Source organism: Narcine bancroftii, chromosome 11 (genome assembly GCF_036971445.1).
Source record: "Narcine bancroftii isolate sNarBan1 chromosome 11, sNarBan1.hap1, whole genome shotgun sequence".
NCBI classification, from domain to species: Eukaryota; Metazoa; Chordata; class Chondrichthyes; order Torpediniformes; family Narcinidae; genus Narcine; species Narcine bancroftii.
Genome location: NC_091479.1, coordinates 74954954 through 74981982, shown reverse-complemented (window position 1 = coordinate 74981982; position 27029 = coordinate 74954954). Strand labels below are relative to the sequence as shown.

At 43.2% G+C, this 27029-nt stretch overlaps 1 long non-coding RNA gene across 2 annotated transcripts; it reads left to right on the top strand.

Moving 5' to 3' along the window:
• On the top strand, positions 1 to 25918 carry LOC138745922 (uncharacterized). Of its 2 annotated transcripts, none has more exons than XR_011346589.1 (3): positions 1 to 682; positions 19415 to 19506; positions 25600 to 25918. It is a non-coding gene; the product is annotated as an uncharacterized lncRNA (long non-coding RNA). The 2 variants fall into 2 exon arrangements; XR_011346590.1 differs by lacking the exon at positions 1 to 682 and adding an exon at positions 10347 to 10413.
• The last annotated feature ends 1111 nt before the right edge of the window (positions 25919 to 27029 follow it).

The following is a 27029-nucleotide window of genomic DNA, read 5'->3' as shown; positions in this document are numbered from 1 at the left end:
AAGACCAGGATCACTTTTCATATATTTGCTACAGCTTTCAATGTGCCGGTGCTGCCTTTGTTCAATTAAAGAAAAGAGTATTTGAAGGAATACCTGGCAGTAACTATCCTTGCTTATGTGTCTCTTAGACTGGAACTGCTTACAATTGGTATTTTATGGGATTAGAAAGATACCATTTATATCCTCACTACAAAATCCTCTGAGCTTACTAGAAGAAGTAATGAACATGTGTCAATGTCATTTCCTAAATTCTCCTTCACGAGACCGAAAGTTATCTTCAGTCTGCCTTGTGCAGCGTGACGCCAAACTCCTGAAACTGAAGTCTTGGTGAGAGCAAAAAAAAACCCAAATAAATGATGAAGATTTCCTCAAAGAAGTTCAAAGTCCTCACTGTCTGTTGGAAACGCCCTCACTCATGAGCATTCAAAGTGGAGAAAGAGCATTTGTGATGTTATTGAGAACCTGAGGTCATATGTTGAGCACACCGAAGACCTGAATGAATGGCAGATGGAGTGCATCATCTTAGAAACCAACCACCCACTGACCCTGACAGTTACCTGCTGTCCCATCACAACTCAAAATCCAGAATGGAAGCCATCTCAATCCAAAGGGAATAATAAAGAAGACGACAATTCTAATAAAAGATCCAAACCATCTGTTGAACACAGAAGAGTAAATAAAGGTGGGTAAAACACTTCATTGAAAACTAACAGTCAAAGGAACAGAATAAACAGTTCCACTCTCCAAAACTTGAGAAATCTCATGAACAATTAGCATCAAATTAGTTAAAAGAGCAAATGTTAATCAAAAGGGTAATTATATTGATGATCAATAACTTTTGCAAATAAATTGGAACAGGAACAATGGATCTGAACAGAGATCAAATATAAAGAATCTTTGTTAAAAGGGTGCATTAGGAAGAAGCCAAATCTAAAAGGAGAACTTGAGAAAAATGTGTGATAAAAGTAGGTGGCCCAAGATATGACAACATTAGGGAAAAAAATTCTGGAGAGAAATGAAATGTGGAGGGAATCAGATTTTGTTTTAAAGTTGGGATCTAGAGGCAATAGAGAAAACTAAAAGGAGAATTTAGGGTCCAGTGATGATGTGAAGTGTGCAGGTGAAATGATATTTACAAATTATAAATTCAGGAATAACAGTGAAGATAATTAAATAAAACTGTGCTGATCAGTTCTATGTAGTTGTGGAATTAAAGTGTCATGGCACAAACACTTAAAAGTTCAAACAAACTTCATTTTCGATCAGTAAAATTGTTTTGCTATTTGTTTATTTTGAATGATCCATTTGGATCATTACCTTAAAGCTGAGATGTCTTTGAAATCCATTCTTTCGCCACTTTACAAAATATCAGTCCATCTTGTATATCTTGCATACCATCTTGTAGTCCTTCACTTTTATAACCAAAAGGCAAGTACATAAAATTAATTATGGCTTTATTATTTTGCATAGAATAGTAGACAGTGGCTGTATTCAATGCCAAATGATCAGTAAAAATAATTGCCCAGATATTTTTTAATATGAAATACATTTTTTTAAAATTAAGAATAATGATGTTACTTCAACTGCTATAAAAGAAAATTGTTATTACAAAGCATATCCTTTACAAAAAAAAGTAATACTTTATCTGCTAATGAAAAATAAAAGGTGAAGAGTCAGACTTTTTCTATGAGCAGAGAATGAAACACATTATCCATGCTCTACAGTTGTTTGCCCAAAGGCTTTCTGGGACCTTTTATGTGAGAAAACTGCTATAATATTATTACTCAATCAGATTGATGAATCCGAACTAGGAACTATTAAATCCATTTAATTCAATTGTCAAATTGTGTGCAGAAAACAAAGTCTAGGCTCGAAGGAAAGGAGGAATGGATTAAGAGAAAGATTTAAAAAATGTTTTTTTTTATTACCGTCACTAATAATCTGAAGGACTGAATCTCCATATTTATTATATTTTCATTGCCAAGTAGTTTGTTTTTGGTGATTAAGAATCATCATATTCCCAAAATATACTTTTGTTTGAAAGTATATTTGTAGATAAATCAGTTTAGCATGTGTATATCAGGCAAGTGAATGGAATTGGTTCTGATTTATAGTTTCTGGCTTATTGCAAGTTAATTGGTGGATGAACTGATGCAGATCTGGTGAAGGTGGAGTGACCAGTTGTCTTGCTTGAAACTTCCAAACTGAACCTTGTTTGTTCGATGCCTATTTAATTTTGGATTTCCAAAATCGATATCCATGTTGACCAAAAGAAGGTGTTTGCTAAACCGCGTGAGGCAATATTTAATACTAGAGATCTCCATTGGTGGCTAACTCACACCTGTGTCAGAACAAAAACAAACACAGTGGGGGGAGCAAATGTAACTTCAAAATTCATCTCACCAAATGCAATTGATATTCAACAACAGGAGTGCCACTTATTTTTGGGAACGTGAAAATAAAATTCTTCCACATGTCAGTGAATTGGAACAAAGATTATTAAGGAATCAAGGGAAATAAAGAAAACCATTTTTACCCAGTAGGTTGTCCTAGTTTGGAACTTGCTACTTAAGAGGAGTTTGAGGCAAAAACTCTTATAATGTTTAAAATGTGCATGACTGTGTACTTGAACTGTGACTGGCAGAGGTAAAGATCTCATGCCCAGATGGTGGGGTTAGGTGGATTTTTTTCCCCCCCTGACATAATTGGCTGAATAGCTTCCCCTTCCTTTGTACTATGATTTCTGAAGTCACATCTAGACTAGTTGTGACCCAAGTGAATGGTGAAGCAACTTTGAGGGGATGAATGAACCACCCTGAAAACATGCCATAAACATTTGTTGGAAGCAAGGCCAAGGACATGCATGAGAATTGTGCTGTCACTCTGGCTGAGGTCAAAGCAGATTGACAAACTCCCATTTCTCTAGGTTTGTGCACAGAGAGCAATACATCTATTTAACCACAAAGTCATCCAAAGAAAGTCCTTTTGCGGTAAAAACTTTACAGTTGCACTCTTTAAATTTGGGCATAAATAAGGGAACATTTTGTTCCAAAAAAAATCCATAAATGGTTTATAAGCTCAAACAATTACATGCAGGAAGGCAATATTTATTTAGCGAGCTAAAGAAAACAATTTCAACATGAACTGAACCTAACCCTTCCAAAAATTGTTTCTACAAATCTAAATTTCCTGCTTATTTTGTCCATGAAGTTGTCACAATAGTTTATTTTTGAAAAGGCAGAATATCTTGCCTAAGTTTCTTTCTACTTCTTGCACTATCCAAACTTATGGTCTGGTTTTGCTTTTATATAGAGATAAAGTTAGGCTTGGAATATGCCCTCAAATTTGAGTTTCTGCCAACACAATACAATTTTTTTTACCTTCACATGTAAACTGTCTGCTATGATTTGCTTTCATTACATCTTCTTGTTTCCACTTAGTTGTTTGGGAAACATTGTGCCAAGTATTTTGGCACTTTTATTTCTTGATACATCTGCAGCATTGGGGACAAAGTGTTTCCCTAATAGGAATAACAATTTCATATTTTTTGGAAAAGCGAAAGGGGGGGAAGGGATCAAGGCTGGCAGATCAGGCCACTCCCCTGCCAATCCCCTCTCACCATTACTTTTGGGTAGGAATGTGCCCCTTATCTTGGAAGGTGAGATCCAGAGCCATGGCATCCTTGTAGCACAGTACTGACAATGCCACTGGCAATAATAGGCTGTTCTCTCCTCCACTGTCTAGACTCTTTGCAGAGTCCTGTTGCAGCAGTGAACTCAAACCATCTTAAGATAGAGTCCTGGCAATGCTACAGTTGGAATATTTGCACCAATATGATCTTCCTTAGGAAAGAAACTTTCAATCAAAGAAGAGTTAATGAAGTTACTGACTCCTGGGATGGCAGGATGAGAAAGATAAGCTGACTGGGCATATAAATTCTTTTATTATCATGTAATAATAACAGAAAATATAATATTGCATGAAATTTCCTTTTGACTACCATAGGGCAGACAAAGATTAATCAGCAGCAGAAATTTCCCACCGCTCTTTACAGTCAGGGAAAAAGAAGCAAAAAAGACCCATCTCCACCCCCTCCTCTACACCCCCCCTATCCAGAGTCCATGCATTTGCCTTCAGCACTCACAAATCCTTCACAGCCACACAGCCTTCAGTCTGAACCATTGACAACCCAATCTCCAGATCCAAACTTCTTACGATCAAGAAGCCCTCGGAACCCTCTCATTTCTTGGTTCTGATATCTAGTACCCCCTTCTATGTTTCTACCCTTCTGTTTCTCCCCCCCCCTGTTTCCACCCTTCTGTTTCCCACCCTCTGTTTCCCCCACCTCTGTGTCCATCCCTTGGTTACCACTCCTCTGATTACTCCCCTGTGTTTCCACCCCTGTATTTCCACTCCTCTGTTTCCAACCCTCGAGATTGAAAGGCTGGAGTGAGGTCTATAGAATAAAGCATTCACTGCTTGTGAGAATGTAATATGTCACTCAGGACATCACCGCTGGAGGCTGGGTCCCCCCCCTTAGATCCGCGATACTGGGTAGGCAATATGAAACAGCACATGGAACCGGGTTTTCTCGGTCCAGTGTGAATGGCCCTACTGGTATTTCAAAATGGGGTGTTCACACGTCAATTTAGCAGATTGCCAATGTAAAAGGGGCTATTGTTTCACTTGGGCTGATTTGTTTTTTTCCCCCTTCTGGGAGGAAATCTCATTTAAAACAAATTCTTTACAGAATTTAACAGAGGCCCCGGAAATAATTATAATGTAGTCTACTCTTCAAGTGAATAGCCAGCAGGTGCTCCCCTCAGATATGACCTGGGCCTGGAATTGTCAGACTAAGTCCCCAATTCAAATATTTACATATTATTATTCTTGGTTGGTGATGAGTTCTCAGTGTCAATGGTTTATCCTTGGGAAGCTTAAATTGCTAAATCTGTGGAAGTATGGTTCCACTCTATTTCTGATAGCCCACACCATGTTACATTGAGGAGATATCAAAGATACTGTAGAACCTTGGCCCTGAAACTGCAAGCATTTAAGATGAGAAATGCAGATAATCATTTGGAGAATTCTATAACTTCTGTTAACTGGATTTGAATTTTTTTCTTTTAGAGCTTCTGCCCTCATTTTTGAAAGATACCAACTCCTGTAAAAGTAGCTCATCTAAATTGTTGCTTGAAGCCTATCAAACAAGTGGTGAGAGCCGCTAGCATTTTCAGCTCTGGCTGAGCAGCTTTAATCCTTCCAGAACCTTTCAGCAGGGTTCGAGAAGGAAATTGAGCATGACCTGAGCCTAATTAAGGAGTAAAAAGCAGCAGAGTGGTGCAGCTAGTAGAGTGTCTTACACCCCCAGAACCCCAGTTTCGTTCCTGACTTCTGCTCTCTGTGTGGATTTTGTACATTCTTCCTGTGACTACTTAGGCTTGCAGCAGTGGCTCAAATTTCACCCTGCCTTCCAAAGATGTGTGAGTTGGTTAATTACTATAGCCTCTGTAAATTCTTCTTTGTATTAGTGTTGGAACCTGAGGGATAGACCTGTGGGGAAACAAGATAGTAAGGAGAATTGATGGAAGATGAGTCAAGTCAAGTTTACTGTCATCTGATTGCACAATTACAACCCGATTTAAACAGTGTTCTCCAGTGTGCAAAACATGGAGGCGCATAGCCAGACATAGCACACCTGCAGACGAACAGTACATATTCAGGATATGCATTCATATATACAAATAAATATTGTTTCAAGAATCCCAGACTCTCATACGGTTAGTGTGAGCAGTTCCTTTGGTCGTTCAGCATTCTCGCAGTCCGTGGGAGCAAGCTGTTCCTCAGCCTGGAGGTGCCGGCTCTGAAAATCCTGTATCTCTTCCTCGATGGGAGCAGCTGAAAGATGAGGAGGCTGCCCTACAAGCCATTGTAGACTCAATGGACTGAAATGGGCTCTTAAATTAGAAGAGAGTATGATTTCCCCCTTTACCAGCCTAAAGTGACTGAGGATGTTTTCTTAAAATGAAGTTTTGCCCTAGTTAACATCAACAAGCAAGCTTTAGTTTAAAAATTTTACCTGGAATTTCTGGTTCATGGACTTGATGACTCACCTAGCAAGATTGTCTAGATTGTGCACTGTACGAAGTGTAGAGTCAAACAGTGCACTTTCCCATCAAGCATAGTTTTATTTTGTAGAAACATTAAGACACTTTTAATGCTGTCTAAAAACATTCTAATTAAATATTCATGGAGTAAAATATTTGTGCAGTTAGATATTGGCTCCCTTCCCAGAATGTAATTGCAATCCCAGTTACACATTCATTTTAACTTATGGTCTGTAAAATTGCAATGCTGCCTCAGTTAGTAGGTATTTATCAGGCATTATAATGAAATGCCATAAATATATTCTTTTGTTTTTGTGTGCAGAAGCAATACACTACTTCTTGCCTCAGGAACAAATGACTAAAAAATAGTCTGCGACAAGGACAGACTTCAATTTGGAACTGCTTAAAACATGAACATTCTTTTTATTCTTTCAAATTTTCAATTCCTGTGTCAAGAAATCACAGTTGGGGGGTATAGTTTCCATGGGCACCAGCAAGCAAGTTGTTTTTCTTCATTTTCAAGTTCAGATGGTGTTTGCGGGCTGCAGTTTATAATAACCAAAGCCTCATCCTGTCTTTAGTCCATTTCCATGACATCAGCACATCACTTTTCAGAGCAGGCTGGAGCAGAAACACTGGCTGATTGATTTTCCCACCCTTTGATCCTGGTGCCTTGCTGCAGGTCCAGCTGAGATCTGTGCAAATCGCAACAAAGCTGGGAACCTCTGGATTCACAGTATTCACCCTCGGGTCCCCTGCCCACTCTTCATTAAATGAACCTGGATGAACAAACTGCCCCCAAGACTTCATTGTTACACATCTGTAAATTATGATAATGGCTATAAAACGTGATCTCATCAGGCTGGAGCCTGAATTTTCATGGAGGATGTGACCTACATTTGAAATGCAAGAGAGTGGCATTCATCTGACTGGGAATCATTTCCAAATGCTTGGAAATAAGAACCATTCATCTGTAAGGCAACATCTTCCCCCCAAAGAGCCATTCTACCTGTGAGTCCGCAACTGTGACTTAAAGTCTGAGCCTCCTTGGGATTTTGGATTGATTATTTTCATTCTGTTTATGGAACTGCCACCCCCCCCCCCCAATACTCAGATTTGATTTGACACTTGATGTTTTAATAATTTTCTCTCCTGATTCAACCTCCAATATTTGTACCTTTTTCCCTCTAATGGGTGAAGGAACAAAATTCCTTCCTTTACTAAAAGTATTCAATGCATTGTATTTAGGCTCAGATTATCACAATTTGGACATGATTAACATAATATTTTATGATTCTGGTGTTAAATTTTGAGCCATTTAGATGCTTAATATCTTTAAATATTATAAAGCTGTGCATTTGGAGCTTATTGGTTAGGTAGAAATAAGAAAAATAAAAGCAATGTATGTGGGTTGCGATCCAGTTCATTAGTTAGTGTCCATGATCAATGCAGCATATAAAATGTTGTAAAGGAAACAAAAATGGTTCAGTGAAATCTTTCACTTTCTCTATCCATTTCAACATTACGTATTTGTATTGACTCCACAACAAAAAATAGGCCACCCAGCTGGTGATCTATTCTGACATTAATATTCAATAAAGACCTCTTCCTACATGCAGTTTCCCATTAAATGTGCCAGTACTTTTTGTACTGACAATAACCACACCAGCAGTGCGAGTCTAAGACAGCTTTAATAAACTAATATGTACACTAAGAGGTCTTGTCTCTCTGCAAGACCATCCTGGAAGGCAAGACTGTAGCTCTGGACTGCTTTATATACAAGGTCACCAGGATGACCCCTGGTGACCTAGTGGTGTAATTACATATCATCACATTCACCCCCCCTTTAAAAAATTGTTATTTCCCCCCCCCCCCCCCCGCCCTCCTTCCCTTGATTGTAAGTTCATGAGTCCAAAATTTTTCGTGGCTTCTGTTGCCTTCTGGACCTCCTCGGTAGTGGTATAGAGATGGGGAGTGCGGTCTGCCTTTCGGCCTTTCTTGGTGGAGGTGTGGGACAGGGAAGTACTGGTTGGTCATGTGGCTGTGTGGGCTGGGGATCCTCTTGTATGGGATGAGATCCTGCCATCAAGTCTAAGGTGGTGATATTTTGTGGGGCGGGCATACACAGGGTCCTGATTTCCGGGGTGGGTGGTTTAGTCCTCTGGGGTGACTCGATGGACGACTGTTCTAGTGACTGCTGCTATGCTCCTTGCTGATCCGTAGACATCTGTGTTTCCTCGCGTTGTTCACACATCCAGCCGGCGCGAGTTCCTGGTGGCCACCGAGTCTTCTCTTCCATCTGGGAATGTGACGAAGGTGTACTGAGGGTTCACGTGCCTCAACTCCACTTGATCCACCAGCGGGTCCACTTTGTGGGGTCTACAGTGCTTCTGGAGGAGAACAAGTCCCGGTGTCATCATCCATTTAGGCAGCACTGTGCCCGTCGTGGCTTTTCTTGTGAAAGAAAAGATACGGTCATGTGGGGTCATGTTAGTGGGAGTACACAACAAAGAACATATAGAGTGTAGGGCTTCTGGCAACACTTCTTGCCATCTAGTAACAGGCAGGTCTTTTGCTTTTTAGGTCAAGAGGACCATTTTCCAGATAGTGGCGTTTTCCCTTTTGACTTGTCCATTCCCCCTGGGATTGTAACTTGTAGTGCGGCTGGTAGCAATCCCTCTCTCGTGCAGGTACTGCTGTACTTTTGTGCTCATGAATGCAGCACCCCTGTCTGTGTGTATGTAGTTCGGGTACCCAAATATGCTGAAGATGGGTTGGAGGCATTTTATAACAGTGGCTGCTGATACATCAGAACACGGGATTGCGAAGGGGAAACGGGAATATTCATCTATTACGTTTAGGAATTAGACATTTCTATTATTGGACGGGAGCGGGCCTTTAAAATCAAAGCTGAGGCACTCAAAAGGTTTGGTAACTTTTATCAGGGTGGCTTTGTCTGGCTGGTAAAATTGTGGTTTGCATTCCGCACAGATGGGGCAGCTCTTGATCACTGACCTCACTTCCTCGACCGAAAATGGGAGGTTTTGGGTTTTAATGAAGTGAAACAGTCTAGCAACCCCCGGGTGACCCAGCTCATTGTGCAAGTTCTGCAACTGGAACATGTGATTAAAGATGGCACAAGTACCTCTGGACAGCGCGTCCGGGGGCTCGCTGAGCCTCCCGGGGTGGTATAGAATGTTGTAGTTAAATGTAGACATTCTATCTGCCAGCGCAGGATTTTGTTGTTCTTAATTCTCCCCCTGTTCTGGTTATCGAATATAAAAGCCACAGACTGTTGGTCTGTGACGAGGGTGAAGTGTTTGCACACCAGATAATGTCGCCAGTGCTTCCACAATAGCTAGGGCCTCCTTCTCTACTGCTGAGTGTCTTACTTCTGACCCCTGTAGGGTTCGCAAGAAAAAGACGACCGTCTTGGTTTAGGGTGGCTGCCAGAGCCACATCGGATGCATCCGTTTCTACTTGAAACGAGATCAACTCATGGACCGCATGGTAGCTTTAGCAGTATGGTCCCTAATGTCCCTAAATGTTCTGGTGGCTGCTGGGCACAGTGGGAAAACTAACAGGGCGGGCCCTGTTGGCGTAGTTGAGGACCCATTGGGCATAGTAAGTCTCTTCTTTCTTTGGCTTGGCTTCGCGGACGAAGATTTATGGAGGGGGTAAAAGTCCACGTCAGCTGCAGGCTCGTTTGTGGCTGACAAGTCCGATGCGGGACAGGCAGACACGGTTGCAGAGGCTGCAGGGGAAAATTGGTTGGTTGGGGTTGGGTGTTGGGTTTAAGTGAACAGTCCCAAACACCTTTTTAGTGCTTTCAGCGTGTGTGGCACTGGGAGGTCTAGGAGAGGGCACATACAGACTGGGTCTGGGTTGATTTCCTCATTCTGCACTATGTAGCCTAGGATTGGCAACTTCCTGGCGCTAAAGACGCATTTGTCCCTGTTGTATGTTAGGTTCCTTTCCTCGGCTGCCTGGAAGAAGTGTTTTAAATTCGTGTCATGATCCTGCTGAGTGTGGCCACAGATTGTCACGTTGTCTAAGTATGGGAACACCACTTTCAGTTGGAACTCATCTACTATTCGGTCCATTTTTCTCTGAAACAGGGACACTGCATTGGTGACACTGAAGGGGAGTCGCAGAAATTGATACAGCCTGCCATCTGCCTCAAATGCCGTGTAAATGCGATCGCTGTTTCTAATGGGCAGTTGGTGGTATGCTGCCTTCAGTCTATGGTGGAGAACACACTATACTGCGCAATATTGTTGACCATGTCTGCTGTGCGTGGCAGTGGGTAGGTATCTCATTGTGTAAATTTGTTGATTGTCTGGCTGTAATCAACTACCATGTGCAGTTTTTCTCCTGACTTTACTACATCTACCTGGGCTCTCCAGGGGCTGGTGGTCTGCTCAATGATGCCCTCTTGTAGTAGCCTGCGGACCTCTGTCCTAATGAAGTCTCTGTCCCACGGACTGTACCTCCTGCTCTTTGTGGCTATTGGTGTGCATTCTGGGGTCAGGTGCGTGAACAGCGGAGGGGGTTCTATGTTCAGGACAGACAGGCTGCAGTGTTGTTTCTTCGTAAGGTGTAGCGGGGGGTGAGGCCCGTTGTGCACTATTGTAATGCTTTCTAACTGGCACTGAAAATCTAACCCCAATAGTACCGGGGCACAGAGGTGAGGGAGTACTAGTAATTTGAACCCTTTGTATTTTGTGCCCTAGATTTCTAGAGTAACTCTGCAAAACTGTTTTACCTCAGCCTCAAGGCTGCTGGCTGCTGGCTGCTAACAGGATCTGGTGCTCACTTGGGTGTGTGGGGAGGGCAAGGCGGTTGACTAACCCCTGGTCAATAAAACTTTCAGGTCTTCCACTATCTATTAAGCAATTTACCCTAACATCATTAATTTTGATGCACACAGTGGCATCAGATAAATTGTGTGGTCTCGCCTGATCCATGCATACGGAAACAAATCTGGGGTGTCCTTCGATCCGATAGTACTCGGCGTCATATTCATCTCCTGAAGACTGTGTCCTCTGCTTTGTACCATTTGTCCAACATGGCCAGCTGCACATGGCATTATTCTTCTTCTGTTTGTCTGTGGAGAAAGAAGAGCTTTCCTGCCTCTCATTAGCATGAGAATGGGCCTTGGCTGTGGCCTTGTGGCTTCAGCAGACTTTTGCATAATGCCCACATTTTCCACAGTTGGAACAGACATTTTCTCTGGCAGGGCAGAGGGCTCTGGGGGTCCTTTCTTTGTCCACAGAAAAAGCACTTGGGACCCTCAAGTTGTGCTGCTGCTGCTGTGGATTCCTGTGAGGCACCATACTTTTCTTATCGTGGGGCTAGAGAGTCCAGCAGTGTGATGTTTGTCCCAGCCCCAGGGTCCTGTGAGTACTCCTCCAATTCTTTCCTGGTGCTTTCTCAAGCTTCTGCAATAGTCTCTGCCTCATCTAGCCCCGCCATTCCTTTCTCCAGCAATCGATGTCTCATCTCAGTGGACCATATGCCCACAACAATTCTGTCTCTAATAAGGTCCTCCGCATACTCCTGAGCTGATACTGCTTTAAAGTTGCAGCCTCTCGCCAGGTCTTTCAGAGAGAGTATAAAGTCTCTGGCAGACTCCCCTACTTGTTGTGACCTGGTCATGAGTCTGTACCGGGAGTGGAGTTCACTATGCCCCTCACTGTAATGCCTCTGTAAAATGCTCATTGCCTCTTGGTAGGACCTGGCATCCTGTATAAGGGACTAAGGGTAGTCTCCCAGCTCAGCTAACAGCAGCATTAATAGCTCTTTATCCGAATCCTCAGCACCCTCCACGTAATTCAGAAAGCATCTCTGCCAGCGGCCGAAGTGCGTGCTGGTTCCAGGATTTCTGGGGTCGAGCTCCAGCCTGTCTGGTCGCAGCACATGGCTAAGCCGCAGTCTTTCGTCCCTTAGGTGTAGCAAGGGTGGACCTTGGGGTACTGGGAGCTGCTGGTAGAGCCTCTGTAGGGCCTGTGTCTGCTGGAGGAGTAACCTGGGTGCTTGGGGCTGTTGGCTGAGTCTCTGGCTTTGGGAAATTTGCAGCGGGCTTAGGGGGAATCCCAGTGGTACTGGGGAAACTGCTGCTGCAGGAGTGACGGTAGGGGTGTCTGCTTTCCCTGGCTCTGGAGTGGTCGGAAATTCTGCACATATGTGGCAATCGGGACCACGACTTGTGGAGATCCTTCCACCTGCACTTGTAGTGGTCCCTTTCTGATCAGACCGGGGTTTAGGGTCGGCGGCACCTGTACTAGCGAACCCACGGGCAGGCAGGGCTCTTGGCCATTTCTTACCTGCCCTATCGTACTTCTGTGGTCCTCCCCGCATTCCATCATGATTCCAGTACAGTGGTCCCTCGCCATTTCTGTCCTCAGATGCACGTGCATGCTGGTCGTCCCTGGATTCCATTCCTCAAGAAGAGTCTCCAGGTGGTCGGGAATGCGCGTTGAAGCAAAAGCAGCTTCCATCCTAATAGCCATGATATTAGTTTATTAAATTGTACTGACAATAACCACACCAGCAGTGCGAGTATAAGACAGCTTTAATAAACTAATATGTACACTAAGAGGTCTTGTCTCTCTGCAAGATGAAACTGGAAGGCTAGACTGTAGCTCTGGACTGCTTTATATACAAGGTCACTGGGATGACCTCTAGTGGTGTAATTTACATATCACCACACTTTTCCTCTGACCACCCTTGGAGACAGTACTAACGATGAACACAGAACAATCACCTGAATCCTTAATTTGATCTATTTATATATATTCTGGATTCTGCATCTTTTCTCCAAATCGGCCCTTCATAATTATTTAAAAAAATTCAAATTGCTTTTTTTAGAGAGGAGTAAATACATAGCTTGCTCAATATTTCTTTTTAATTCCCGTGTCCTTGTAAATGCTTTCTCTGTGGCTTACAAACTATTTAACAAAATCAGAAAATGCTGGAAATACAATGCATGTCAGCCATCATCTGTGGAGAAATAAAACTGTTTCAAGTCAAAGGCCCTTTGTCAGAACTGTGGAAAGAATAAAACCAGTTTCTAGTATTTGCATTTTTGATTTGCATCCACCTGAGAAATTCTTTAGAGCTGTAACAAGGGATATTAGGGAAGTGTTAGGACTTTGAAGGTTTCAGTTTCCTGTGGCCTTTGAATGCAAAGCCATTTCTGCCACAGAGTATACAGAGGACCTGATCTGGGACACTATTTTGCAGGAATCAGGTCAAATTACATAAGACAGAGACTTTTGGAGCCAGGGGAACTCAGCCTGTAGAGAGCAGTCGAGCTGGCAGGTATGCCAGCTCTCCAGAACATGGAGACCTACTCGACCAATAACGCAGCCACCTCATGGTTACCCTGGTTGCAGCCATCCTGGGATGCCCTACCATCCCTCTGCTCCAATAACAACCAGACTAAAACAGCAGTGCTCTGTGAAACCCTCCCGACGCTCTCGACCGGCTCCGATAACAACCCAACCATAGCTGCGGCGTTCCGGGAACCCCCAAAGTACTACTTCTGCGGTCTGGGCAAGCATCAGAGGAAACACTGCCCAGCAAAGGATTCAATCTGCTCCAGCTGTGGAAAGAAGGATCACTACACCAAAGTGTGCAAGTCCAAACCCATTCCTAGCAGCGCCACATGTGTATCATGGGGACTGTCTTCTGCAACATTGCCATCATGTGGGGCCAGCAGCGCCATGTACAATCTGTGGCAGCTGCTATCTTGGACACCACCTTCAAGACAGCTGTACTGCATGCAGGCTGCGAAGGCCGCCATCTTATGGATCTGGCAACACCACGTGCAGGCCCTGGGGGCTGCTGTCTTGGATGCCGCCACTTCTACTGCAGCGATGTGCAGCGACCCGACCCTAGTCTCCATCACCCTCAACCAGGACAGTCCGCACCAACTCGCCAGGTCGATGATGGACATCAAGGTAAATGGCCACGTTTACTTGATCGTTAGCGGGAGCACGGAGAGTTTTATACATCTGGCATAGTGCGATGCCTCTCCCTCACAGTATTGCCAGTGAACCAGAAGGTCTCCCTAGCATCTAAGTCATTTACAGAGGTTGTTCGGGGTTTCTGTATTGTGACTTTAATGGTGCGGGGTACTGTATATGACCAACTTTAGACTGGTGGTAATGTCGCAGCTCTGCGTTGCTGTACTGTTGGGGCTTGATTTTCAATATCAACTTAAAAGTATGATGATTGGGCCCCATCCACCCCTCACCACTCATAATCAGCAATTCGATAGCCAGCAACCCCCTGCCGTATACGTCCAACAACCTAACTACTCACCATGCATGACTTGCGGGCTCTCCACACTTAAAGCTCCCCTCTGTCACTATTCACCATCCTCACCCCTGACTGAAAATCCATCGCCACTAAAAGCACATGGTACAGCTCCGGGGACAGGGCCTTGATCCGGGCGGAGGTACAGTGCTTACTTAAAGAAGGGGTTATTGAAGCCAGCAATATCCCTTGGAGAATGCAGTAGTGGTAGTGCAGAACGGTGAAAAGAATAGAATGGTTATCGAATACAGTCAGACCATCAATAGATACACTCAACTGGACACACACCCCCTTCCATGAATCACCGACATGGTCAACCAAATTGGCAAGTATCATGTTTTCTCGACCATCGACCTAAAGTTGGCATATCACCAACTACATATTTACCCAGAGGACTGCCAGTATATTGGCATTCGAGGCGGATGGCTGCCTCTATCATTTCCTGTGGATCCCCTTTGGTGTCCCAAAGGGCGTCTCGGTTTTCCAGCAGGAGATGGACCATTTGGTGGATCAGTACGAGTTGGAGGCCACTTTCCCATATCTTGACAACATCACCATCTGTGGCCACGACCTGCAGGATGATGATGCTAATCTCCAGAGACTTCTCGAGACAACCAAGCTCCTTAATCTGATGTACAACAAGGCCAAATGTGTGTTTTGCATCCTTGGCTGTGTCGTGGAGAATGGCATTATTGGCCCGAACCCAGACCATATGCGACCACTCCTGGAATTTCCCCTCCCACACAGCCTCAAGGGCCTGAAGAGGTGCCTTGGGTTTTTCTCCTATTATGCTCAGTGAGTCTCCAATTATGGAGACAAGGCCCGCCCCCTTATCAAATCTACGTCCTTCCCTCTAGCAGAGATGGCTTGTGCAACCTTCAACTGCATCGTCTGACATCGCCAAGGCCACGATGCATGCTGTGGGCGAATACAACCCTTTTTGGGTGGAAAGCGATACATCAGACTTCACCCCGGAAGCCACCCTTAATCAGCCTGTCACTTTTTTTTTAAAATTTTTTTTAAATTTTTTTTATTTTTTAAACGCACCCTGCAGGACCCTGAGAAGGGAAGGAAGGGAATGCGGGGGAAAGAAGAGAGAGAGCTTTGTTATCGGTGTTTAAAAAAAAGTGTTTTCTGGAGAGGGCTGGGAAGAGGGGGAATAACCGTCACTACAAAATAAGTTGACGCTGCGAACAAGATCGCAATCCAAATGAAAAGGGGAGTTGTTGTTGCCCGGCAAGGGATATGGGGCAACTCAGAGAGGGGGCGAACTTTTGGGGTTAAGGTATTAGTGGATGTGGGACCTGCGGGGGTACTTTATGTCTTAAATGTGTTGTCGTACATTAAGTGCAATAAGAGAAAACTAAGAGATGAAAATGGGGAAAAGGGGGATGGAGATGGTGAAGAGGTGGAAAAGAGGTGTATGCAAGATATAAGATGACCATGTTGAACTATATTACTATAAACATTAATGGAATACATAACCAAATTAAAAGGAAGAGGCTACTAAATTTATTGAAGAAGGAAAAAATAGATATAGCATTTGTGTAAGAAACTCATCTAACTGAAGCGAAACATAACAAATTAAAGAGAGACTGGGTAGGACACGTAACGGCAGCATCCTATAATTCAAAAGCTAGAGGTGTAGCCATACTAGTTAACAAAAATGTACCTATCAAAATAGAGGAGGAAATAATAGATCTGGCAGGGAGGTATGCAATGATAAAGTGTCAGATAATCTTAGAATTTTGGAATTTGCTCAATATATATGCGCCTCACGAGGAGGATCAAAAGAGGATATTTTTTTGAAGATTGCAGACACACAAGGAAATATATTGATAGGAGGGGATTTTAACCTTAATTTGGACCCAATGTTGGATAAAACTGGACAAAAGACAAGTAAAAAGAATAAAGTAGCTAAATTTATGGTTAAATCAGTGCAGGAAATGAAACTTATGGATATATGGAGGAGGCAACACCCAAGAGAGAAGGAATTTTCATATTATTCGAGTAAGCACAAAACTTACACTCAAGGATTGATATGTTTTTGTTGTCAGCCCATATTCATGGGAGAGTTAGGAAAACTGAGTATAAAGCTAGACTCAGATCATTCACCCCTATTATTAGCAATAGAACTGGAGGACATCCCACCAAGAACACATAGATGGAGGTTAAACTCCATGCTACTTAAAAGACAGGAATTTAGGGAGTTTCTTGAACGCCAAATTAAAACAAATTTTGAAATAAATTCAGGATCAGTGAAAGACAAATTTATATTATGGGTCGCAATGAAAGCCTTCAGTAGAGGGCAGATAATAAGTTTTGTGACTAAGATGAAAAAGGATTACAATCGGGAAATAGAGGAGTTGGAAAGGGAGATAGTAAATACAGAAAAGGAATTAGTAAAAAGGGATAATATAACGAAAAGGAGAGAATTGGACAAAAAAATAAAATACGAAACATTACAAACGTACAAGGTGGAGAAGAAAATAATGAAAACAAGGCAAAAGTATTACGAACTGGGAGAAAAAACACATAAAATATTAGCCTGGCAACAAAACAGAACAAGCTAAAAGAATGATACTGGCATCAAGGAAAAAGGACAAACAAATTACATATAATCCAACAGAGATTAATGAAAATTTTAAGGAATTTTATGAACATCATTGACAAATACTCCCGCTTTCCATTTGCCACCCTCTGCTCAGACATGACTGCTGCCAGTCATCAAGGCCCTGCGTAACCTTTTCATTCTATTTGGCTTCCCCAGTTATATCCACAGCAACTGGGTGCCTTCCTTTATGAGTGATGAGCTGCGCCAGTACCTGTTGGCCAGAGGCATTGCCACGAGCAGGACCACTGGTTACAACTCCCAGGTAACGGGCAAGTGGAGAGGGAGAATGTTATGGTCTGGAAGACAGTCCTCCTGGCCTTGCGGCCAAAGGTCCTCCCAGTCTCCTGTTGGCAGGACGTTCTCCCAGAGGCCCTCCACTCTATCAGGTCCCTGCTGTGAACCGCCACTAACGCTACGCCATACAAATGTATGTTTTTCTTCCCCAGGAAATCTGCAACAGGGACCACACTACTGGTATGGCTGATGTCCCTGGGGCCCATCCTTCTCCAGAGGCTTGTGAGGAACCACAAGTCTGATCCATTGGTCAAAAGGGTCCACTTCCTCCATGTCAACCCCAAATATGCCTTCATAGCATATCTGGATGGACACACCATTTCCATCAGGGACTTGGCTCCCTCTGGGGCCCTGGGGCCCTGGAGACTGCTGCTAATCACCCCACACTCTCTTCACCATTGAACGCACACGATGCACCGACCTTTTGTATCCTGTCTCCGTCCTGAGGGAGAGTACACCAGGCATGGCGCCTACCTGTCAGCATGGATACGAACAGGCACCCCAGACTGTCCAAGACTTCGCTGTTGCACCGCAACAGGTTCTACACCGGTCCCAGCAAACGACCAGTCTGCCTGATAGGTTGAACTGATGACTTTTAAATTGTGACATGTAACTTTGTCAGTTCCATTTCACGCTGCAGGACTCTTTTTAAAAACAAGGGGTGACTATAATGTATAATTATCTGGTCAAGCATCCCTATTGGCTGGTTGAACCTGTGGCCCCTCCTCACAGGCTCCTGTATAAAAGTGACTGTTCCATAGCCCCCTGTTACTCAGTGCAGGACAACTGAACAGTAAGGATGTGCTATGTTCTCAAATGAATTAAAGCCTATTGATTCTCCAGAGTTTCTGGTGTGGACCAAGGAGAATGAAGGGACAGTCACTGCGAAAACTGTTAAGTAGTGAAGTGTTTGATTTTTTATTTTAAATTGTCAAGGCTAAGGTTGGGGACTACTGCACAGGTGCATGATGTCAGTCAGGCAGCAGATTTAAAAAGGTAGGGCAGCTGACATTTTCAGCTGGTTTTGGAACAATTAAAACAGTTAAGTGACTTATTGCTGTTACGTGTTGAGGCTGTGATTGGATAGTTGAATACAGGTGTGAGAAATTGTGACAATTGTTTATGGCTGCACAGTAGTTGTGTGGATAAACTTAAGGTGACAGAAAAGGAGGAACAGACCTGGTAGTGGCTAGAGAGGTGCAGGGACATTGAAGTTGTGCCTTTAGGTCCTTTCATGCAAAAAAAAAAGCCTGACTGTAAAGGTGCAGATTCTCTGCCCTTACGTTGGGAGATTTATCTCTATGAATGAGGCGTAACTGGGTGCAAGGTGCTCACTGCAATCCCTCTCTGGGAAGGATAATTTTTGAGCACTGCCCACCATCAACCTGTGACCCCACTCACCCTTGACTCCCTCCATGACCCCTCAAGGCAGGGGCAGCCGGCGGGAGCTGTCGGGGCGGGGAGGGGCAGCCGGCGGGAGCTGTCGGAGCGGGGAGGGGCGGCTGTCGGGGCGGGGAGGGGCGGCCGGCGGGAGCTGTCGGGGCGGGGAGGGGCGGCCGGCGGGAGCTGTCGGGGCGGGGAGGGGCGGCCGGCGGGAGCTGTCGGGGCGGGGAGGGGCGGCCGGCGGGAGCTGTCGGGGCGGGGAGGGGCGGCCGGCGGGAGCTGTCGGGGCGGGGAGGGGTGGCCGGCGGGAGCTGTCGGGGCGGGGAGGGGCGGCCGGCGGGAGCTGTCGGGGCGGGGAGGGGCGGCCGGCGGGAGCTGTCGAGGCGGGGGGCGGCAGGTGCGGGCTGTGACATCCCCGCCAGTCGCTCCGACACCTCACCGAGCTGCTTCTGGCTTTGGGCTGCTCTCTGGAGCTCAAAACATAATAGAGCAATGACTGTCTTCCCTACCCATAATCCCCCACCCAGCTGGAACTGTTCTGGGAAACACAGAGTGGTTCCACCTGCTTGAGGGATTATGGGTAGGGAAGATGGCCATTGATCTGCTTGCATATTTATGACGGAGCGGCGCTATGAGGTACTGCTTGACATGAATACGGAAATGAAAGTTTTATGTTTTTCCTCCACACTTGTAGCTGGCCCCCAGGTGGAGGCCTGGCATGAAAGGGCCTTTGTCTCTCGGCGCCTGAGGAGATCTGCTTGCTTCAAACTGGGGAGGTAAGACCAGGTAAGGAAGTTTGTCGTACAAGTTAATGGAGTCAGCTTGGGATGTGGGAGATCTGGGATGGTATAAATGTCCCACACAACTACAGCTGCAGAACGTGCATTCAGCTCTGGCTACTTACAGACCAAGTTCAGCAACTGGAGCCGGAGTTGGATGAACTGTGGATCATTCAGGAGGATGAGAGAAGAATTACAGGGAGATAGTCACCCCAAACAGACAGGACACAGATAGCTGGGTGACTATCCGGAAAGGAAAAAGGAAGACACAGGTAGTGCAGAGTACCCCCATGGATGATCCCACTGACAATAGGTATGCTGTTTTGGATATTGTTGGTGGTGACAATCTACCAAGGACAAGTCAAGGTTGTCAAGTCTCTGGCACAGAGGCTGGCACCTTGGCTCAGAAGAGAAGGGCTGAGAAGAGGAAAGCCTTAGTAATAGGGGATATTGGTGAGGAAGGCAGACAGGGTTTGTTGGAATGTATTGAGACTCCAGGTTGGTATGTTTCCTCCTAGGTACCAGGGCCAGGGTTAGACTCCACAGCATTCTGGAAGGGACAGGGAAAGCAACTGGATGTCGTGGTCCACGTGGGGACCAATGACATAGATAGGAGTAGAGATGAGGTCTTCGAGAGAATTTTGGAGAGTTAGGAAGGAAGTTAAAAGGTAGGACCTCAAAGGTGGTTATCTCGGGTTTGCTGCCAGTGCCATGCGCTAGACAGGGTACAAATAGGAAGTTGTGGCTGACAAGTTGGTGCAGGGAGCAGGACTTCAGATTCTTTGATCATTGGGATCATTTGTGGGGAAGTCAGACCTATAAAAGGGATGGGCTGCACCTGAACTGGAAGGGGACCAATATCCTGGCAGGAGGGTTTGCTAAAGCAGTTGGGGAAGGTTTAAACTAGTTTGGCAAACTAGTTGAGAGTGAAGAGATTAGGGGAGTAGGGAGACAGGGAGCTACGACAGAGAAAGAGGAAAATAGAAAAGAGTCAATGATAACGAAAAGAAAGTGCAGGTAGGAGAAAGTGCTGTTCAACAGGAATACAGTAAAAAATGATATCAGTAGCAGGTCTAAGGGCACTGAACTTAAATGTATGTAGCATTAGAAAGAAAGTAGATGACCTGATTGCATAGATTTAGCTTAGAAAATATGACATTGTGGCCATTAGTGAAACATGGCTCAATGAGGCATACAATTGGGAGCTCCATATCCAAGGGTACACGGGGTATAGGAAAGGTAGGCAGAGGTGGAGGCATGGCTCTGATATAAGTAAAGACATTAAATAATTAGAAAGAAGGGACATAGGGTCAGCAGCTGTATAATCATTATGGGATGAATTGGGTAAAGAGACCATATTAGCAGTTATATACAGGTCCCCAAACAGCAGTCGGGAAGTGGACTAAGAGTTACAGCTGGAAATAGAAAGCGCATGTTACAACAATAATGTCAAAATAATTAAGGGAGATTTTAACACGATGGGATCGGGAAGGGCAGGACAGGAGAGAGTTTGCAGAAAGCTTAAAGGATGGCTTTTTTGAACAGCTTGTTGTTAAGTCCACCAGGGGATCTGCAGTTCTGGATTAAGTGATGTGCAATGAACCTGAGGTCATTGGGGAATTAAAGGTATTAGAGCTTCGAGGAAGTAGCGATCATAACATGGTTGAATTTAGTTTCAAATTTGAAAAGGAGGGGGGAATCACGTGATGGAGTAGTGGCCTGTCGGGAAAACCAGCCCTCTCCATGAAAATAGAAAAAAAAGTCAGGAAAAAGCAAAGCATATCAGAAATAAAGTACAAGAAATAGAAGATAAAGATACAGAGAAGAGAAAGAAGATGGCTTCCCAGAAGGAGAAAGTAAGAACTGCTGGAAAAAAGAAGTAAAAAAAGTCGCCGGAGAAGAAGGAAGAAGGCCTTACCTGCAGGAAGGATCAGGACGCTGTGGTGACGAGGAGCGCCCGACCCTCGAGGTCAGTATCTGCCCTACAGAGTCGAAACCCACCAGCCGGTACATACAAAAATGGTTCTCGGAGCCAAACAAAAGAGCACAATCAAAGGAGAAAGAGGACACCGATGGGAGGGGGGCTCAGCAGAGAAGCGGGCTGTCACAGAGCGAACAGTTGAGGGACGCCCGACACCTGGGCGCTCAGCTGGAGGACAAGGAAGGCAGCAGAAGAGGGTGAGACGAAACAGATGTCGAAGACAGACGGAGGAAAGATTGACAAGAAGACCAACGTCAAGAAGCACAACAGACGAGCAGCCCAAGAGGGGAGGCCCAGGAACAAGAGGCCCGACAAAGATACAAGCAGCTCATCAGGAAAAACAGAAGAGACACAGACACAAAGAGAAGAAGACACAAACACAGATACAGACAGAAGAAGAGGAAGAAGAAGACTAAGATCTTCACAGAGAAATAAAAGATAAAACTGATAAACAGAATATAGATAGACTTTTTTGAATAACAAATGAGATCACTAAAAGAATGGTTACCATTAGAGTTTAATGCAATTAAAAGGAAAATGAAAAGAGCAGAAGATAAAATGCAAAGGTTAGAACTGGTAATGACAGAAATAGAGAAAAGAGTAGAGAGGGTGGACGAGTGGGAAACGGCTGTAGAAATGGAAGTAAATGACTTAAGAGAAAAATTGGAAGAAAGTGACAAAAAAAATTAGAGACATGAGTTGTTATCTCAGAAAATTGATATGTTGGAAAATTATAGTAGGCAAAACAACATAAAAATAGTGGTCCTGAAGTAGGGTGTAGAAGGCACAGATATGAAGGAATTTATCGAAGGATGGATCCCGAAAGTCCTGGGAACGACAGAAATGCAGGAAGAAATGGAAATAGAAAGGGCACACAGAGCATTAGCTCCAAAACCACAGGCAAAGCAAAAACCAAAATCCATCTTAATAAAATTCTTGAGATATATGACAAGAGAAAATATACTGGAACGGGCAAGGAATAAAATTAGAGAAAATAATGAACCATTGGAATACAAGGGTCAAAAAAATATTTTTTTTACCCAGAGATGAGGTTTGAACTCTTAGAGGAGGAAGGAATTTAATACAGCGAAATCAATTTTATGGAAAAAAGGTTACAAATTCATATTAAGACATCCAGCTGTGCTTAAAATATTTATACCCGGGGAGCAAAACAGACTATTCTAGGATCCAGAGAAAGTGCAAGAATTCGCAGAATGTTTGCAGGACAGGGGAAGAGATGTAACAAGAATGAAAAACGGCCATTGTGTGATGACATTATTTAATGGGTTTAATATATCATATATGTTGAACGTTGAGTGGGTGGGGAGGGGGGTGAAGGAGGGAGGGGGGGAAGGGGAGAAAATGACACTGTATATTCAAGAGGGAAATGTTTGTGCGTATTTTGGTCAGTATGGTTCATAGTGTGAAAAATAAAAATTTTTAAAAAAGAATGAAGAACGGCGGTAAAGTATTTATAAAGATGTAAAAACAATTTATATGTAAAGAACTCAAGAGAGAAAAGAGAAGGGAAGGAAGGGAGTAAGGGGGGAAAAAAGAAGAGAGAGAGCTTTATTATATGTTTTTTTTGTGTTTTCTGGAGAGGGCTGAGTGGAGGGGGAAATAACCGTCACTGCAAAATCAGTTGAGGTTGCGAACAAGATTGCAACCCAAATGAAAAGGGGAGTTGTGGTTGCCCAGCAAGAGGTGTAGGGCAACTCAGAGAGGGGGGGAACTTTGGGGTTAAGGTATTAGTGGATGTGGGAACAGCGGGGGTACTTTATGTCTTAAATGTGTTGTCGTATATTAAGTGTAATAAGAGAAAACTAAGATGAAAAGGGGGATGGAGGTGGTAAAGAAGTGGAAAAGAGATGTATGCAAGAACTTTATGGGAAGAATTAAATCAGATACTAAATAAAATTACAAAAAATAACATACAAAAAAAGAGATATTTCTTTTAAGTAACATAAGAAGTAGAGAATTAGGCCTCAAATTGGATAAAGTGCAAAAAAAAATTAATTATGATAGCCTTAGCGATAGCAAAAAAATGTATAATGTCAACTTAGAAAATGGAAGAGAACATGAGTATACAGCAATGGTACATGGAAATGAATAAATGTATTCCATTGGAAAAAATAACATATAATTTAAGAAATAATGTCACAATGTTTGAACAAATTTGGGAACCATACATGGAACATATCAGAGAGAGCTTGCCTACAACCTCCATCCCCTAAAATGAGAATGAAAATGATAAGAAGACAAAATGACTGGATTCAGTGTGTAATGAATAGATGACACATTTTTCTTGTTGTTTTCCTTTGTGTGAAAATATTGTTTTATGGTTTTATTGTATTGTATATGTTGAATATTTATGGGTATTGGAGGGGGGTGGGTAGAGGGGAGGGAGGGAGAGGGGGGAAAAAAGGGGAGAAAAGACCACTGTGTAAATTTAATGAGATACGTTTGTACATATTTTAGTTGATGTGGTTCACAGTGTGAAAAATAAAAAAATATTTACAAAAATTTGAAAAGGAAAAGATGTTATCAGTGGAATAAAGGAAATTACGGTGGCATGAGAAAGGATCTGGCTCAAGTTGACTGGAAAAGCAAACTATTTGGAGGGATGGCAGAGCAGAATTGGAAGCTATTTTTGCAATTAAAAATATGTAGGATAGATGTATACCAAGGAAAAGGAAATTTGTCAATGGAAAGATAGCACTAATGTGGCTAACAAAAGAGGTGAAGACTAAGATAAAAGGGTAGGGTAAACAAGGAAGCTAAATTTAGTGGGAAAATCAGACTGAGGATCTTTTAGAAATGTGCAGAAGGAGACAAAGAAAGTCATTAGGAGAGAAAAGATGAATTATGAAAAGAAATTGGAAAACAATATAAAAAAAAGATACTAAGAGTTTTAAAAAATATATAAAGAGTAAAAGAGACACGCATAGGACCGATTGAAATTGAAGCTGGGGAAATTATAACGAGTGAAAAAGAGATGGCAGACATGTTTCAGAGAGTAGAATTTGATGCAGTTACTGTTACTGAAATATTTTGCTTGAGAAAAATTGTCATTTTGCCCATTTCCTTTGGAGTTATGAAGCCGTGCGCACAACGAGTCAATTGGGTAAAACAGTGGCTTTCGAACTTTTTCTTTCCACCCACATACCACCTTAAGCAATCCCTTACAGAGCACCAATGGCACAGGGATTGCTTAATGATATGTGGGTGGAAAGAAAAAGGTTGAGAACTACTGATCTAATCATCACGATCTCCTTGGTGCTGCTGCTTCTTGTCCTCTCAAATGTGATATTATTTTCCTCTAGCAGATTTCCACTGTCTGGAGTTCCCTGAGGTTTCTCTTATGTTAGTGGAAACTCGTACTCAAAAATGGAGTTTTAATGTGATAAATAATCTACAGTTATTGACATTCATAATTATCTGAACGCCTTTAGTCTCTGTCTGAAAATTTATCTCTATTGGCTATTAAATATGGGTCACAGCAGAGGCAATAGAATAAATTTTGAAGGCAGACAAAGATGAGTACAAGTGACAAGAGTGCTGCGAGAGTGAAGGGTCAGACATGCAAGGAAGCTTGGATAATGAGGAAAAATGCAGGCTCTGGTCAAGAGCAAGGAGGCGGAGCAGGTGTAACCAGATGAGAGGAAGTGTTTACAGTGCCCTCCATAATAGAACATAGAACAATACAGTACAGACCCTTCAGCCCTCTGTTGTGCCAACCATATATTTCTTCCTTATTTAAAAAAAAGCACTAATCCTCCCCTACCTCATAACCCTCTTTTTCTTTCATCCATGTGTCTGTCGAAGAGTCTTTTAAATGCCCCAGTATTGCAGCCTCCACCACCTTCCCTGGCAAGGCATTCCAGGCACCTACAACTGTCTGTGTATTTTTTAAAAAAAAACTTGCCCCTGATGTCTCCCTTAAACTTCCCTCCCTTAACTTTGTACATAATGTTGCAGGCTTCTGTCATGTTTTTTTAAGTAAGGTTACTTTGGGGGTTGGATCAGGAAAAGACACTCACAGATAACAACTTTTTTATTGTTTTCAAATGAAATACTTGAACAATGAATGTTTACTCAAGACAATATCTTTGCAAACAGGAGGCCATCTGCTAAATGAGTGGCTTTTGGGAAATTGAAACTGGAAACCAGTGTTGATGAAGCAAGTCAGATGATTTGAGACACTTGAAAAGCAGTTTTAATCAAAAAGTCATTTGGAGAGACAGAATTAAGTGACTTTGGAAGATGATCACTTCTACTACTTCTTCTCAGAGGAGACCATGACTTGCTGTGGCCATTGTCATGCTCACTTTTGAAAGCATTTGGATTGTGATCATTTTGATGGTTATTTTGTTGAACCCTTGTCTGGGTTCGTGGAAACATTGGGCATCACAAGTTGTGTAAGCTCTACACAAGGAAGAGGGGAATTGTGAAAAAAATCATTTGTATGAAGAAACATTTCTCTGAAATAAACTCATCAAGAATTCATGAGTTTTGAGAAATCTGACTTGGTGTCTCTCCTACTGCATAATCACTTCTGAACATCAGTTTAAAGATTCTGAGTTTCAACACAAGATTTCTAAGACTGAACTTTGAAAATAACTTTTCAGAATTGTGCCTAAGCTGTAATGGTATGGGTAGTCCACACACATACATATACATTTGTGCATAGTTAGGGTTAAGTTTAGATTTAAGATATTGTATCATTAATAGTTATTAATAAAAATATTGATTTGAAGATAGCATTGGTGAATTTCTATTGGTACTGGTCCATGATATAACAATATGTCCTCTAGTGTTTGGTGATTTTATTCTGAAACAGGTGCTGGCTGTCCACCCTATCTATGCCTCTCTTAATCTTGTAGACATCTACCAAAACTCTTCTCATCCTTCTACACTCCAAAGAGAAACTAAGAAACTTCCCCCCCCTTTATTTGCCCTTGTGCTCCACAGTTTTAATTTATAATTTTAACAAATTCACTTGATTAAAGTACACATTCTAGATTTTATTCAGGGTTATTTGTATTTTGTTTGATAATGTAGAAATAACAGCACTTTTTGTACATAGTTCCCCCATTTCAGGGCATCATAATGTTTGGGACATTGGCTTCATGGGTGTTTGTGTTTACTCTGGTCTGTTTAATTGGTGCAGATCGAAGAGAGCTAGGCTTGCTTCTAAGCTTTTGATCACAGTTGGAGTTTGTAGTTGCTGTTTTTCAACACGAGGATCAGTCATCATCTCACCTGAAATAACGTGGGCAGTCACTATTCAAGTGGTCCTGTCCTGGTCAGTCATCATCCCGAGTGGTCACTGTCCAAGCGGTCTGTCTCGTGTGGTCCCTTCCCAATCAGTCCCATCCCAAGTAGTCCTGCCCCGAGAGGTTGCCATCCCGAGTGGTCCCATGCCAGTCAATCAGTCACCCCCACCCCCTCCTCACCTGACAGTGCATGATGAGTGTTGTGGTCTGAGTTTGCTGGAAATGTTCAGACTGCCCTTTTGTTCCTCATTGCCCCCTTGGACCTTTCCACCG